At 43.9% G+C, this 14,721-nt stretch overlaps 1 protein-coding gene across 1 annotated transcript in view; it reads left to right on the top strand.

Moving 5' to 3' along the window:
- The window catches only part of LOC122792799 (extracellular matrix organizing protein FRAS1-like), a 4,352,848-nt gene that overhangs the window by 2,113,671 nt on the left and 2,224,456 nt on the right, over positions 1-14,721 (top strand). The window lies entirely within an intron of this gene.

Raw genomic sequence — 14,721 nt, 5'->3', positions numbered from 1 at the left:
TCAACAATCAAGTGATGGAAGCAGAACTGCTTAGTCTCATTTGAAAGCTGTATGAAGAAAATGATGCCAACAGTATGTGTGCTGCTTGAATTTTTGCTGAAATATTATAAGATGTTTATAAAACATTGCAAAGATTAATATTTACTGTGTTTATTGTGGCTTGTAATATCCAATTCCAGGACTAAACTCAAATAAAGGCAACTATTATAAAGATGACTTTGTATTGAATAGTTTGTCATTTACATTTTTAGTAACACAGTAATAGAGATATGAGCATTTGCTTGGTCTGTGAGGTGATAGCTTCATTTTTTTAAAAGGTTTAGGCCACACTCATTGGAAGTTAGAGTACAAACTCTAGCTCCATGGGAGGAATGAGTTAAGGTTTCTCAGACTTTCTGAATCCCACATATCTTGCCAAGAGACGTAATAAGTAAGAGATGCACAAAACCTGATTTCTCGTCTGTGTACCACATGGCATGCAAGTCACTGTTACTAGATTATTATTATTATTATTGTACACATTTAACTTGTGGATGCTTTGTATTACACTTCCATAATATGCAAGTTTTCTTAGTGTGGATATATGACTTCTGTTTATGGTGTGGAATGTAGCAAAAGTCAGTTATTACATCACAAGTAAATGTGGCATGTATTTTGCCTGACTGGAGGCATTTCCTTTTGCTAATTTTATGCTGGTCACTCCACTTCAAACATTTTCCAGGGATGTACATTAGAGGAAGATAAAATTGTGGAACTGTCCATATAGTTGAAACCACTGACATAATCAGTGTATATGTTTAATTGTTATTAATGTGTGTTCTTTTCATATGAGAACAATTTGACATGATGTCCTTCAAGGATGCATCTGCAGTCCTTACATATGGGTTGTCCTGCCTGAGGCAGCCCTTCGGTCGGCCGGATTCCAAAGTCTGGGTCCGGCGTCGGCTGATGTCGCCCTTTTCCCCAACGTCAGAGTGCCTGGGGTATAAAAGCATCAGCCGACGCCATCTTCCTCAGTCTTTCTTGCCGCTCGGTGCCCGAAGCAGAAGCAGTTCGCAAGTGCCAGTCGGCCAGCTCCTGTGATTTCAGCTACCGAAGTCTTCAAAAAAGCTAAGTACCCCGTTGGGGACTCTTTCTTGCCTCAGCCGATGTCAGATCAAACGGTTAAAGTTAATAATTGTTTAACTTGTGGGAAACAAATACCTCATAAGGATTTCCACTCTTACTGCTTACCCTGCCTAGGCCCAGACCACGACGTCTTGGCCTGTACAGCCCGTGCTTCCTTCAATAAATGCACTCTTAGGCGTCGGGCAGAGTTTGCAGAGGAATATTTTGGGGAAAATTTCTGTTATATCATGCCGTCGGAGCTTCCAACAGCTCATTTACCCAAAAAATGGAAGGATAAGGACCGACACACACGGTCCGCGGTTTCGGCCGACTTCACACCCAGGCCTACCGCAAGTGTCTCGGTCTCTGCTGAAGCCGAATCTCTACTCCTTCAGACCGACGACACCGCACAGCCAGTAACTTCGGTACCGGAGGCCACCACTGGGTCTGTCATAGAATTTCCGTCTGAAACCGGTGCTCAGGAAATATCCGACACCATTTCTGTTGATAAAACTACTCCAGCACGTGGGGCAGCCAGGCCTCCTGTATCCATGTCCATTAAGGCCTTTACATGTGCTAAAGCTGCTAAACAGCCAAAATCTCTCCCTCCCAAGACTATTCCTCAGGGATCCTCTACCGGTTCACAAATTTTAAGTTTGGCTGAAGACCTTATTTCCTTAATCAGGGGCTCTCAGCCATATCCAGACAGGGGCTCTCAACCACCTCCAGGCAAAAGGCCCAGGGTTGAGCAGACAGATCCCCAGTCTTCTGATGAGGCCTCAGATGACTCTGCCCAGTCAGACTACCAGGAGGAGGCCTTTCCGGCCTACGAGGATTCTGATGCAGAGGAATCTATTCCCTCGCCCCCCCCCGAAGAGTTTTCCTTTGGGGAGACCCTTCACTCCATGAGAGAGCATTTCAAATGGCAAGGCCAGGAATTCTCTGATTCCAGGAAGAGGTTAAGGACTTTTTTGCATTTACCTCAGCCTAGACCTTTGGCTATTCCTCCTGTTTTAAATGTTATAGAAGATGTGTACTCTGAGTCTAGTATTTCCCCTGACTCCCTTCCTCCGGCTCCTGTCAAACCCGACAGGTACTACAGGGTCCCGAACACACATTTATTCCTTTACAAGGGCCACTCTGCTGACCCAGAAACTATTTCCCAGGGCCCTAAAGGGGTTACAACCACCACTACTAAAAATCCACTTCCTTCTGAAAGGGAATCCAGGGCTTTAGAGAGATGGGGTAAAAAAGTGTATACTTCTTCCACACTTTCTATGAGAGCATTAAATTGTCAATTCCATATGATACAGTATCAAGAGTATCTGTTAGACGAATTGCATAAAAAAATAACCTCACCTGAACCCCTAGATCGCAAGGCGCTTCAGGATCTGGTGCATAACTCCCAGCAGGTTAGCAACAATTTCTTACAGTGTGGTTATGATGCATTGGAAGCTTCATGTAGGTCAGCAATGACAGGTGCAGTCATACGTAGACATGCTTGGCTGAAGGAACAAACACTGTCAGATCATGGTAAAGCAAAGCTTCTGGATGCACCACTGGAAAAACAAAAGTTATTTGGTTCCACAGCTCAAGAGGTCTTAAAGAAATTTGAGGAAAAGGCTAAATCAGTACAAACAGTCAAAGATTTTCTCCAGGTCCAACCACCAAGATTCAGCAGAAATTGGCCTTCTAAGAATTGGTCCTTTCCAGACACAGACAGATTTCAAAGGGGCAAAAACAGGCGTGCCAGAGGTAGAGGGCAAGCTCGAGGCTCCTACAGAGGATGTCAATGGCAGCCTCCTAACCAGAGAGGTAGTGCAGGACCTACAACTACTGCACAAGGACAATCTCAATGACTTGACTTTGACTCCGCCAACCAGGGCTCAATTGGAAGCACCTTTGGGCGGAAAGCTATCTTTATTCTCAGAAAATTGGCACAGTATTACAAAGGACAAATGGATACTGCAAATAATAGACAAAGGATACAGATTCCATTTTCATACATTACCAAAAAGACAAGGCATGCCAAACCTGCCACCAAATCAAAGGGCAGAGGCTTTCAAGCAAATTTCCAACCTTCTACAAATGAAGGCAATAGAAAAGGTTCCTTCCACAGAACAAGGCCAAGGATTTTATTCCAGATTATTCCTTGTTCCAAGAAAAGAAAAGCAATGGAGGCCTATTCTGGACTTGTCCACACTGAATACTTATCTCATCATGCCAAAATTCAAAATGCTGACCTTACAGCAACTCCTTCCCATGCTGGGTAAGGGGTCCTGGCTGGTAACTCTAGACCTCAAGGAGGCATACCTGCATGTCCCTATCAGACAAAGTTGCAGAAGACACCTCAGATTTCTTGCAGGTTCAGAGCATTATCAATTCTCAGCATTGCCCTTTGGCTTATCTACTGCGCCCAGAGTATTCACGAAATGCCTGGCATCAGTAATTGCACATTGCAGACTTCAGGGGATTCAAATATACCCATACCTGGACGACTGCCTTATACAAGCGGACAGCCAACAAACATTGGTAAAACACTTGAACTATGCCATCCGCCTACTACAGGCCTTGGGATACACAGTCAACATTCAGAAATCAAGACTTGTTCCATCCCAACGAATAATTTTCCTGGGTGCAAAACTGGATACAAACACCCAAATGGCTTTTCTCACAGAAGAAAAACAAGAGCAATTACCGGATTATTTCAGAAATCTGACAACACAAACCCAGCTGACTGCAAGGAAAATCCTGCAGGTCCTGGGTTACATGGCATCTTGCATTCTTCTGATTCCACAAGCAAGGTTGCATATGAGGAAACTACAATGGTACCTAAGGAGTCTATGGTCTCAACACAGTCACAGCCTAGAAGCTTTGATCCCCCTCATTCCATGCCTTCAAAAGGAATTTCTGTGGTGGGCACAAGCAAGCCAGTCAAACATGGGTCTGCCTTTCAGCAAGCCACATATCAGCCAAACCATTACAACGGACGCCTCAGACCATGGATGGGGAGTTCACATGGAGGGCAGATGCATTCAGGGGCAATGGACATGAAAAGAATTGCGCCTGCACATCAACCAAAAGGAAATGCTGGCAGTGATACATTCAATAGAGGCCTTCGAACACTTCCTGCATCAAGGTCACCTGCTAATAAAGACAGACAATACCACAGTTATGTGGTACATAAACAAGCAAGGAGGTACCCATTCCTACCCTCTTTGCAGGCTGGCAATGAACCTTTGGGAACTTTCCCTAAGACTCAATATAGAACTGCAATCCCAGTTTGTACCAGGAAAGGACAATGTACTGGCGAACAGCCTAAGCAGAAACATCATGGATCCACACGAATGGATGTTGCACCCAGACATTTTTCTTCAGATAGCACAATCATGGGGAAGGCTGGACATAGATCTTTTTGCCTCCAACCACAACCATCAACTGAAGAAATTCTGCACAAGGACATACCATCCTCAAGCATGGAAAGTGGACGCCCTCTCCTTCAGCTGGAATGCTCTAACAGTATATGCATTCCTACCTCTACCGTTAATGACCAAGGTCTTACTGAAGATCAGGTCAGAGCAACCAAAAGTGATTCTGATAGCTCCGGACTGGCCAAGAAAACACTGGTATCCACTGTTGAAGAGCATGTCACGCATGAAACCATGGCCTCTACCACAATGGTCACTTCTTCTGACACAGCACAATTACAAAACTCTGCACTCCAGCCTAAAAACCTTGCAGCTGACAGCCTGGAAAATACCTTGACTCCTCGCCAGGAGAACCTATCCAAGAGGGTAAAGGATATCATCATGGAAGCTCAGCGGCCTTCCACAAGAAAGGCATATTCAGCAAAATGGAAAAGATTTCGTACCTGGAACACCGCAAAGGGTCAAGATCAGACAGTGATGAGCATTCCACATATCCTTGAATACTTGGCTGAAATGCTCCATAATGGCCTTTCTTATTCTTCCATAAAAATTCATGCTTCAGCAACTTCAGCAGAGTACAACACTGATCCACTTGTATTTTCTCATCCTCTGCTAAGGCAGTTCCTAAGAGGGATAAAAAACATCAACCCTCCAAGGAAACCACCAGTGCCTACATAGGACCTTAACTTCATGTTGGAAAAATTAACTCTACCTCCCTTTGAACCTGCAGCATCTTCAGAACTGCAATTCCTGTCTTGGAAGACTGCCTTCCTTCTGGCCATAACCTCAGCAAGAAGAGTTATCTGAGTTACAGGCCCTCATGGCAGTACAACCATTTCTCATTTTTCATCAGGACAGAGTCTCTTTGAGAACCAATCCTTCATTCTTGCCAAAGGTGGTATCCAGGGTCTCACTGAACCAAGCTATCCACCTGCCTACCTTCTTTCCAAATCCACAAAATAAAGGAGAGACACTTCTGCATACCCTGGACATTCACAGACAGTTGCGCTACTACTTGGACAGAACTAAGACTTACAGAAAAACTGACCAACTCTTTGTAGCATATGTTGCTGGTGTACAAGGAAAAGCAATTTCCAAACAGACAATTTCAAAATGGATAGGAAATTGCATTCGATTCGGTTACTCTCTTCACGGAAAACCTGTGCCAGCTAACATCAGGCCTCATTCCACCAGAGCAACAGCCACCTCCACAGCCTTCTTAAGAGGGGTGGCTACAAAGGAAATTTTAGAAACTGCTACATGGAGCTCCATGCATACATTTTCCAAGCATTACAACTTGCCTTTATATTCCAGATCCAGAGCAGGCTTTGCTACTGCAGTCCTGCAGGGCATGTTAGCTACACCATCCTTTTCTTAGGTCCTACCACCCCCAGCTTGGCTATGGTATTCTACCCATATGTAAGGACTGCAGATGCATCCTTGAAGGACCTAGTACAGTTTTGTACCCACCATAAATGTAGATGTCCGATAGGTATGCATCTGCAGTCAGGTTTTCCCTCCCTCCTACCCCTCTGTGGTATTCTTTGGGTACCTCTCCCTCTTTTTAGCTAGCTGGGGTTATCTTTTATGGTGTATTTGTTTTTTATTGCTGTGCATGTTTGGAATTTTTTCATCTCTCCAAATTTAGCCTTCCTTAGAGGGCACCTGGCATCTGGGGCAAGAAAAACTGAGGAAGATGGCATCGGCAGACGCTTTTATACCCCAGGCGCTCTGACGTCGGGGAAAAGGGCGACCTCAGCCGATGCCGGACCCAGACTTTGGAATCCGGCCGACCGAAGGGCTGCCTGAGGCAGGACAACCCATATGTAAGGACTGCAGATGCATACCTATCGGACATCTACATTTATGGTAGGTACAAAACTGTACTTTTTGCCATTTTAAGTGCTACATGTAAATTGCATATTTCACTTGTGTGTACATATTTGACATTATGCAACTTGGTTAGGTACATTGCATTACACTGTATAAAAAAGATCCATGTGTTTTGTCCTAAAAATGTTATAAGAAGGTCTGAAGCATTATACAGATACAGACATTTGTAGTCGGGGTCAAACATGGGCTCGAATAGCCATGTAGTTGATGCAGCATAAAAGTGTAGCAAGTAGTTATCTACAGATAAAAACACACAAAAGTACTTAAAAACAAATATAGCTTTTGTTGTGACTTCAGACTTACAAAGAATAGGTATTTGTATATCAAAATATGAAGTCTAATCACTGTATTGTAGGATACAAAATTATTTCAAAATTATTTATTTTAATACACTTCATTTATGAGCTGGTCCTTTATTTTTGAGGCTAAGATTAGTCTATTATTTGGTTTGGGATTACCAGATTTGAAGGGGCATTTCAGAGGTACACAGTTAAGGCTCCCATAACTGCGGTAGTGGTGCTAGGGTAGCGTTGTCGCCTCACAGTAAGACGTTGTCCTGTTCGATTCTCAGCTAGAGCGTCTTCTGTGTGGAGACATGCGTGAATGGGCGTACCTTCATTGAAGGTTGTGCATCAGGGCCAGCAACTCGGCACGTAAAAAATTCGCTGCCAATCATTAGCAGACCAGAGTTCCACTGTGGCAACCCCTAACCAGGAAAAGCCGAAAGACATAACAACAGTTAAGGCTCCCATACTTAGCACAAGCAGAAACCTATAATTAAAAGTGGAAAGAGATGATGATGAAACAGGGGTAAGGTCAAGAAACAAGGAAAGACTGGGGTTTTGGATGAGGATGGGATAAGGAGAGTGACAAAATCCATGGAGAATATTATTTTTATAAAGTAGCAGAAAGTATTCTATGAACTAAGCCAAGACGGGAATGGAGAAAGAAGATTCAGCCTATAAGGGTGACTGCAGTTAAAGATACAGACAGTAGGTAAGAGGGGGCTTGAGTGTATTGGCAAAAACTGGTAAAAGAACCAAGGTATTTGGGAGCAAGTAATTAAAGAGGGAAAGGTTTCTAGGGAGTCCTTAAACAAGACATCTTCCACCATCGTTTTATTGTACCATGGCATATGTTAAATCTGCAGATGCACTTTGTCCACATAAATCACTGTAGTGCACACACAGAAACTAAAACCCCTTGACTTTTTCATGTAAATGCAGAGAACAAAGCCCACTGCTGGACTTGAAAGACTTTTGAAAAAAGGCAATACAAGGATCTGCAAGCTCAGATGCCCATAAGCCTAGTACTTATTATACAGCAGGAACTTCTCATTGTAACATTTGTTAATGTCTGTTATGTGCTTCACAGATAAAGATTCTAGTTGTCTACTGATGCACTTTGTTCCTCATCTGTAAATATATTGTAAGTAATTGCTTTGTTAAATTGTTAATCGTTATGTAATCCAATGTAATTACTGTCTGTTTATTTTACTGTGGAGCTTTTCTCCCCGGGCCTCCGCTGAAAATGGACCTACGTCCAGTCGGACACTCCTGGTCAACAAATTTAAATAAACAAATTTATGTGGACTGCAGGACGGAGATTGCCTTCCCCATCAATGATTGACTTCAGAGTATAGGCAAAGGGAAAGAGACAGGGGTTTCTAAGTGAAAGACCAGCACTGGTCTAGTAGAATCTAGAAGAGAAGCCAGGAATAATTAGTAAAGCATACAAAATATTGCATGTTAACCATAAGAATCAGTCAGAGGAGGTTAGAAAGGATTGGAAAGAGAAATTGGGTAAGCAACTCACAAAGAAACGGTTTGGGGGATATATGCATGTCTCCCTACCATGAAATAAAGTCTAGAAGATTTAAGATCCTTGGTAGGAACTGTTTACATAGGTATTTTTATACCCGAAGTTGATTCCAGAGAATTTTTCTTCAGACAGACAGCAAATGTTGGAGGTGTGATGGGGAAGAAAGAGGTAACTGGGAACATATTTTCTGGGTGTGTAATGAACTGGCAGACTTTAAAGAGTCCATGCAGACTGCTCTGTAGGAAATACTGGGTGAGCAAATTGGTGAACTGAGGAAATACATTTTTTGAGCTGTGATACATAATTGGAATTGCCTGTACACAGTAAGGCCTTGCTGAGTCTAATTATGTTGGCTGCCAAAAAGCAGTTACTAGGAAATGGAAATCAAAGTCTAAACCAACTTTACGAGAAGTAGTGAGTATAGAAACAGGGATAAAACAACTATAGTTGGGATCTTAAGAAAAGGGTAGGAGCAAATTCATAGGAAAATGTGAACTGTGGGAACAGTACATGCAGAGGAGGAACAAGGTTTAAAATAAGGTAAGATTTGAATGAGCTGTGTAATGTTTGACTGACAGTTACTTGATAGATTATCAATGATGCATAGTGTTTATAACTATAATTAATGTCAACATGGTTTGTGATGTGTAATGTTTCCAACTAGAATTATATCCATATGGTTTGTTTTCATTTATATAAATGTATGATTGCTTATGTCGTATGTGATGATTTATTAAAGATATTTCCTGTTAAAAAAATATTCTCCTTATTAGGTAGTTGCCTCAGTTGCATTCCTTGAACATTTCATCAAGTTATGTTTCTGTTTTGAAGGAAAGATAAGGCTAAGATGTCCTTCAAGGATGCATCTGCAGTTCTTACAAATGGGTTGTCCTGGCCTCAAGGCAGCCCTTCGGTCGGCCGGATTCCAAAGTCTGGGTCTGGCCTCGGCTGATGTCGCACTTCACCCGACGTCATAGCTGCAGTTCAGCGGGTATAAAGGCATCAGCCGATGCCATTTTCCCCAGTCTTTCTTGCGCAGCAGAAGCTGTTCGCAAGTGCGGTCGGTCAGAACCAGAGATTACTACTACCGAAGACTTCTAAAAGCTAAGTACCCGTTGGGGACTCTTTCTTGCCTCAGCCGATGTCAGAAAAAGTGAATAACTGTTTAACTTGTGGGAAACAAATACCTCATAAAGATTTCCACTCTTACTGCCTACCTTGTTTAGGCCCAGACCACGGCGTAGCAGCTTGTCTAGCCTGTGCTTCCTTCAACCGGCCGGACACTTAGGCGTCGGTCGGAGTTTGAGGAGTTTTTGGCTCGCTTTTGCTTATATCATGCCGGAGACTCCGACTTCACATTTAGCTAAAAGCGTAAGGAAAAGGACCGACACTTCGGCGAAACGCGGTTAAAGTGTCTCGGTTTCGGCTGAAACCGAGTCATGATTCTTCCTTGCCGGCATGCCTCCTACTACCGAGGCCTCATCCAGCATGGCTGAATCTGCTACGGAAATTCCTGCTCTTACAGTTTCACAGGATTTATCAGATACTATACCCTTAGATATATCTACTCCTGCACGTGGAGCTGCTAGGCCCCCTGCTTCCATGTCAATTAAGGCTTTTGCCAGGGCTAAAGCAGCTAAATCTTCAAAGGCCGTGCCTGCTAAAGCCCCCTCTCACAGGCCTAGCTCCAGTACTCAAATGCTTAGTCTAGCAGAGGATCTCATTTCCTTGATCAGGGGAGCCCAGTCCCGCCCTGACAGGGCCTCTCACCCACCTCCAGAGAAGAGGCCTAGAGCAGAGCCCCCTGAGCCAGTTTCTTCAGATTACTCCTCTGATGATTCCGAAAATACAGATCCTCCAGAAGGCCCTTATTCTCCATATGAGGACTCTGATGCAGAGGATTCCATACCTTCTGCCTCTCCTCCTGAGGAATTTTCTTTTGGGGAAACCTTGCATGCTATGAGGGAACAATTTCAATGGCAAGGCCAGGATTTTTCCGACTCTAGAAAAAGGCTTAGGACCTTTTTACATTTACCACAGCATAGGCCTTTAGCTATTCCTCCTGTACTTACAGTTGTGGATGATGCTTTTAATGATGCTTGTACTGCCCCTGACTCCCTTCCTCCGGCCCCTGCTAAGCCCGACAGATACTACAGGGTTCCGGACACACATTATCATTTGTATAAGACTCCTATTGCAGATCCTGAGACTATTTCACAGGGCCCAAAAGCTGTAGCAACTGCATCTTCCAAGAACCCCCTCCACTCTGAAAGAGAATCAAGGGCATTAGAGAGATGGGGTAAAAAATTTTATACTTCTGCTACTCTATCGGCTAGGGCCTTAAACTGTCAATTCCACATGATTCAGTATCAGGAATTTCTGTTAGATCAACTAACTAAAAAACTGTCCTCCACTGAGCCTTTAGACCGTAAGTCCCTTCAGGATTTGGTGCATAACACTCAGGTCAGTAATCATTCCTTAAAATGCGGCTATGAAGCACTGGAGGCTTCCTTTAGATCAGCTATGACTGGTACAGTGATCAGAAGGCATGCATGGTTAAAAGAGCAAGCCTTACCAGACCATGTAAAGTCCAAGCTTCTAGATGCTCCCATGGAAAAGCACAGTTTGTTTGGTTCCCCTGCACAACAAGTGTTGAAGAAGGTGGAAGAAAAAGCTAAATCTGTCCAGACAGTCAAGGATTTCTTACAGGTCCAGCCTCCGAGGTTTAGTAGGAACTGGCCTTCCAAGAATTGGTCCTTTCCAGACACCACCAGAGCACAGAGAAGCAGAAATAGATGCCCAAGAGGCAGAGGTCAATCCAGAGGTGCCTACAGGGGACGTCAGTGGCAGCCTAACAGCCAGAGAATGCGGCCACAGATCCAGCCACTACCACTTCCACAGGACAATCACAGTGACTTGGCTCTGAAACCGCCTACCAGGGAACAACTGGAAGCACCCTTAGGCGGAAAGCTAGCCTTATTTTCAGTAAATTGGCATTACATTACAGGAGACAAATGGATTTTACAGACAATAGACAAAGGCTACAGGTTTCACTTCCATACTCTTCCAAGGAAGAGAGGAATGCCAAACCTACCTCCAAACCAAAGGATAAACGCTATACAGCAAATAGATCATTTACTAAGGATGAGAGCTATAGAAAAGGTACCGCCTATGGAACAAGGACAAGGATTTTATTCAAGACTTTTCCTGGTTCCAAGAAAGGAAAAACAATGGAGACCTATCCTCGACCTGTCCGCACTAAACACATATCTCATTGTTCCAAAATTCAAGATGCTGACCCTACAGCAACTTCTTCCCATGCTGGGCAAGGAGTCTTGGCTGGTGACTCTGGATCTCAAGGAGGCATACCTGCACGTCCCCATACGACCAAATTGCAGAAGATACCTCAGATTTCTTGCAGGATCAGAGCATTATCAATTCTCAGCATTGCCTTTTGGCTTATCTACTGCGCCCAGAGTATTCACAAAATGCCTGGCATCAGTTATTGCTCATTGCAGGCTTCAGGGAATTCAAATTTATCCATACCTGGACGACTGCCTGTTACAAGCGGACAGCAAAGACAGATTAACAAAAGATTTGAAAAAGGTTATTTACCTGCTGCAAGCCTTGGGATACACAGTCAACTTAAGAAAGTCAAGGCTGATACCATCCCAGAGGATAACCTTCTTGGGTGCAGAACTGGACACATCAAGCCAGATGGCATTCCTCACAGCAGAAAAACAGAAGCAGCTACCACTCTATTTCATGGCATTAACAGTGCAGGACCACCTTACAGCAAGAAAAATCCTGCAAGCCCTGGGTTACATGGCATCCTGCATAATTTTGATTCCACATGCCAGACTACATATGAGGAAGTTGCAACAGTACCTGAGGAATTTATGGTCTCAGCACAAGCACAGCTTAGAAACCCAAATTCCAATAATCCATCCCTGAAGCAAGAATTCCAGTGGTGGGCCCAGGCCTGTCAATTAAACAAAGGACTACCCTTCCACAGGCCTCACCCAAGCCAGACTATCACCACGGACGCCTCAGACCTCGGTTCGGGGGCTCACATGGTGGACAAGTGCATACAAGGCTTATGGACTCAAGACCAGATGAACCTGCACATAAATCAAAAGGAGATGCTGGCAGTAAAACAGGCAATTCAGACATTCAGACCGTTTCTTCAACAGGGTCATTTGCTCATAAGGACAGACAACACCACAGTTATGTGGTACATCAACAAACAGGGAGGCACACATTCATACCCTCTATGCCGGATGGCAATGGACCTCTGGAAGGTGGCCCTGAGCCTCAACATTCAGCTCCAGGCCATGTTTGTGCCAGGAAAAGAAAATATACTAGCAGACATCTTAAGCAGAACCACCACGGATGCCCACGAATGGATGCTGCATCCAGACATCTTCAAAACCATCACAAGGAAATGGGGACTGCCAGAAATAGACCTGTTCGCATCCCCATACAACCACCAATTGAACACATTCTGCACAAGGACATACCACCCACTTGCTTGGAAGGTGGACTCCCTATCCTTCAGTTGGGAAAACCTGACAGCATATGCATTCCCACCTCTTCCTTTGATGCACAAAGTGCTACTGAAGATCAAAGAAGATCACCCGAGGATCATCTTGATAGCTCCAGACTGGCCGAGGCAACATTGGTACCCGCTACTGAGAAGCATGTCTCGGGAACATGCATGGCCTCTATCCCTGCTACCTCTTCTACTAACACAGAACAACTTCAAAATCCTGCATCCAAACTTGAAAACACTGCAGCTAGCTGCTTGGAACATTCATAAGGCAAAATAACCCAGATTTATCTCAAAGGGTTAAAGACATTATCTTGGAGGCTCGCAGACCCTCAACAAGGAAAACTTATTCAGCAAAATGGAAAAGATACCTCATTTGGAGTGCAAAAAGGAGTGGATGCATCTTTGGCAAACATAGCTAACATCCTGGAATACTTAGCAGAGCTTTTTCACAATGGTCTGTCTTACTCCTCCATTAAGATTCATGCATCAGCAATTTCAGCAGAATACAACACGGATCCTCCAGTCTTTTCTCAACCTCTGCTCAGGCAGTTTCTCAGAGGAATTAAAAATGTAAAGCCACCAAGGAAACCACCATTGCCTACATGGGACTTGAACTTTGTGTTAGAAAAGTTGACACTTCCCCCTTTTGAACCAGCAGCAACAGCAGAATTACAGTACTTATCTTGGAAAACTGCATTCCTGCTTGCGATCACTTCAGCTAGAAGGGTTTCGGAGTTACAGGCATTAATGGCAGTACAGCCCTTCCTTATTTTCCATCAGGATAGAGTGTCCATGAGAACTAATCCTACTTTTATGCCAAAGGTGGTTTCCAGGGTATCATTAAACCAAGCAATACACCTACCAACATTCTTCCCCAACCCGCAGAACAGGGGAGAAAGATTACTGCATACCTTGGATGTACACAGGCAATTGCGCTACTACCTGGACAGAACCAAGAACAATAGAAAAACTGACCAGCTTTTGGTAGCATATGCAACAGGAGTGGAAGGAAAAGCAATTTCAAAACAAACAATTTCAAAATGGATAGGAAATTGCATTAGATTTTGTTACTCTTTTCATGGAAAGACAACTCCAGAAAACATCAGACCTCACTCCACAAGGGCTACAGCCACTACTACTGCTTTCTTACGAGGAGTGGCTACCAAAGACATTTTAGAGGCTGCTACTTGGAGCTCCGTGCATACATTTGCCAAGCATTATAATCTTCCATTATACTCCAGATCCCGAGCAGGTTTTGCCACTGCTGTTTTGCAAGGGATCTTAACTACACCATAATCTCTTACTACCTCCTTAGTGTCTCCTCCCCCAGTTTGGCTATGGTATTCTACCCATTTGTAAGGACTGCAGATGCATCCTTGAAGGACATAGTACAGTTTTGTACCTACCATAAATGTAGATGTCCGAGAGGTATGCATCTGCAGTCAGGATTACCCACCCTCCTTCCCCTCTGTGGTACTCCTAGGGTATTTGCCCATCTTGTAGCTAGCTGGGGGAATCTATTATGGTGTATTTGTTTGTATATATGTATATACATGTTTATTTCTATTTTTGCTCTCTATTGTTTGGAAACATTTGGATTTATCCAAATTTAGCCTTCATAGAGGGCACCTGGCATCTGGGGCAAGAAACACTGAGGAAAATGGTGTCGGCTGATGCCTTTATACCCGCTGAACTGCAACTATGACGTCGGGTGAAGTGCGACATCAGCCGAGGCCAGACCCAGACTTTGGAATCCGGCCGACCGAAGGTCTGCCTGAGGCCAGGACAACCCATTTGTAAGGACTGCAGATGCATACCTCTCGGACATCTACATTTATGGTAGGTACAAAACTGTACTTTCTTCCCTGTGCTGAGAAAACAGTTTAGTCTACTTAGATGTCATCATCTCAGTCATGGCAT

This window comes from Protopterus annectens, chromosome 2.part0 (assembly GCF_019279795.1).
Source record: "Protopterus annectens isolate FY-2018-M chromosome 2.part0, PAN1.0, whole genome shotgun sequence".
Taxonomy (NCBI): domain Eukaryota; kingdom Metazoa; phylum Chordata; order Ceratodontiformes; family Protopteridae; genus Protopterus; species Protopterus annectens.
Note: the sequence above shows the minus strand (reverse complement) of the source record. Positions and strands in the feature narration are given on the sequence as shown.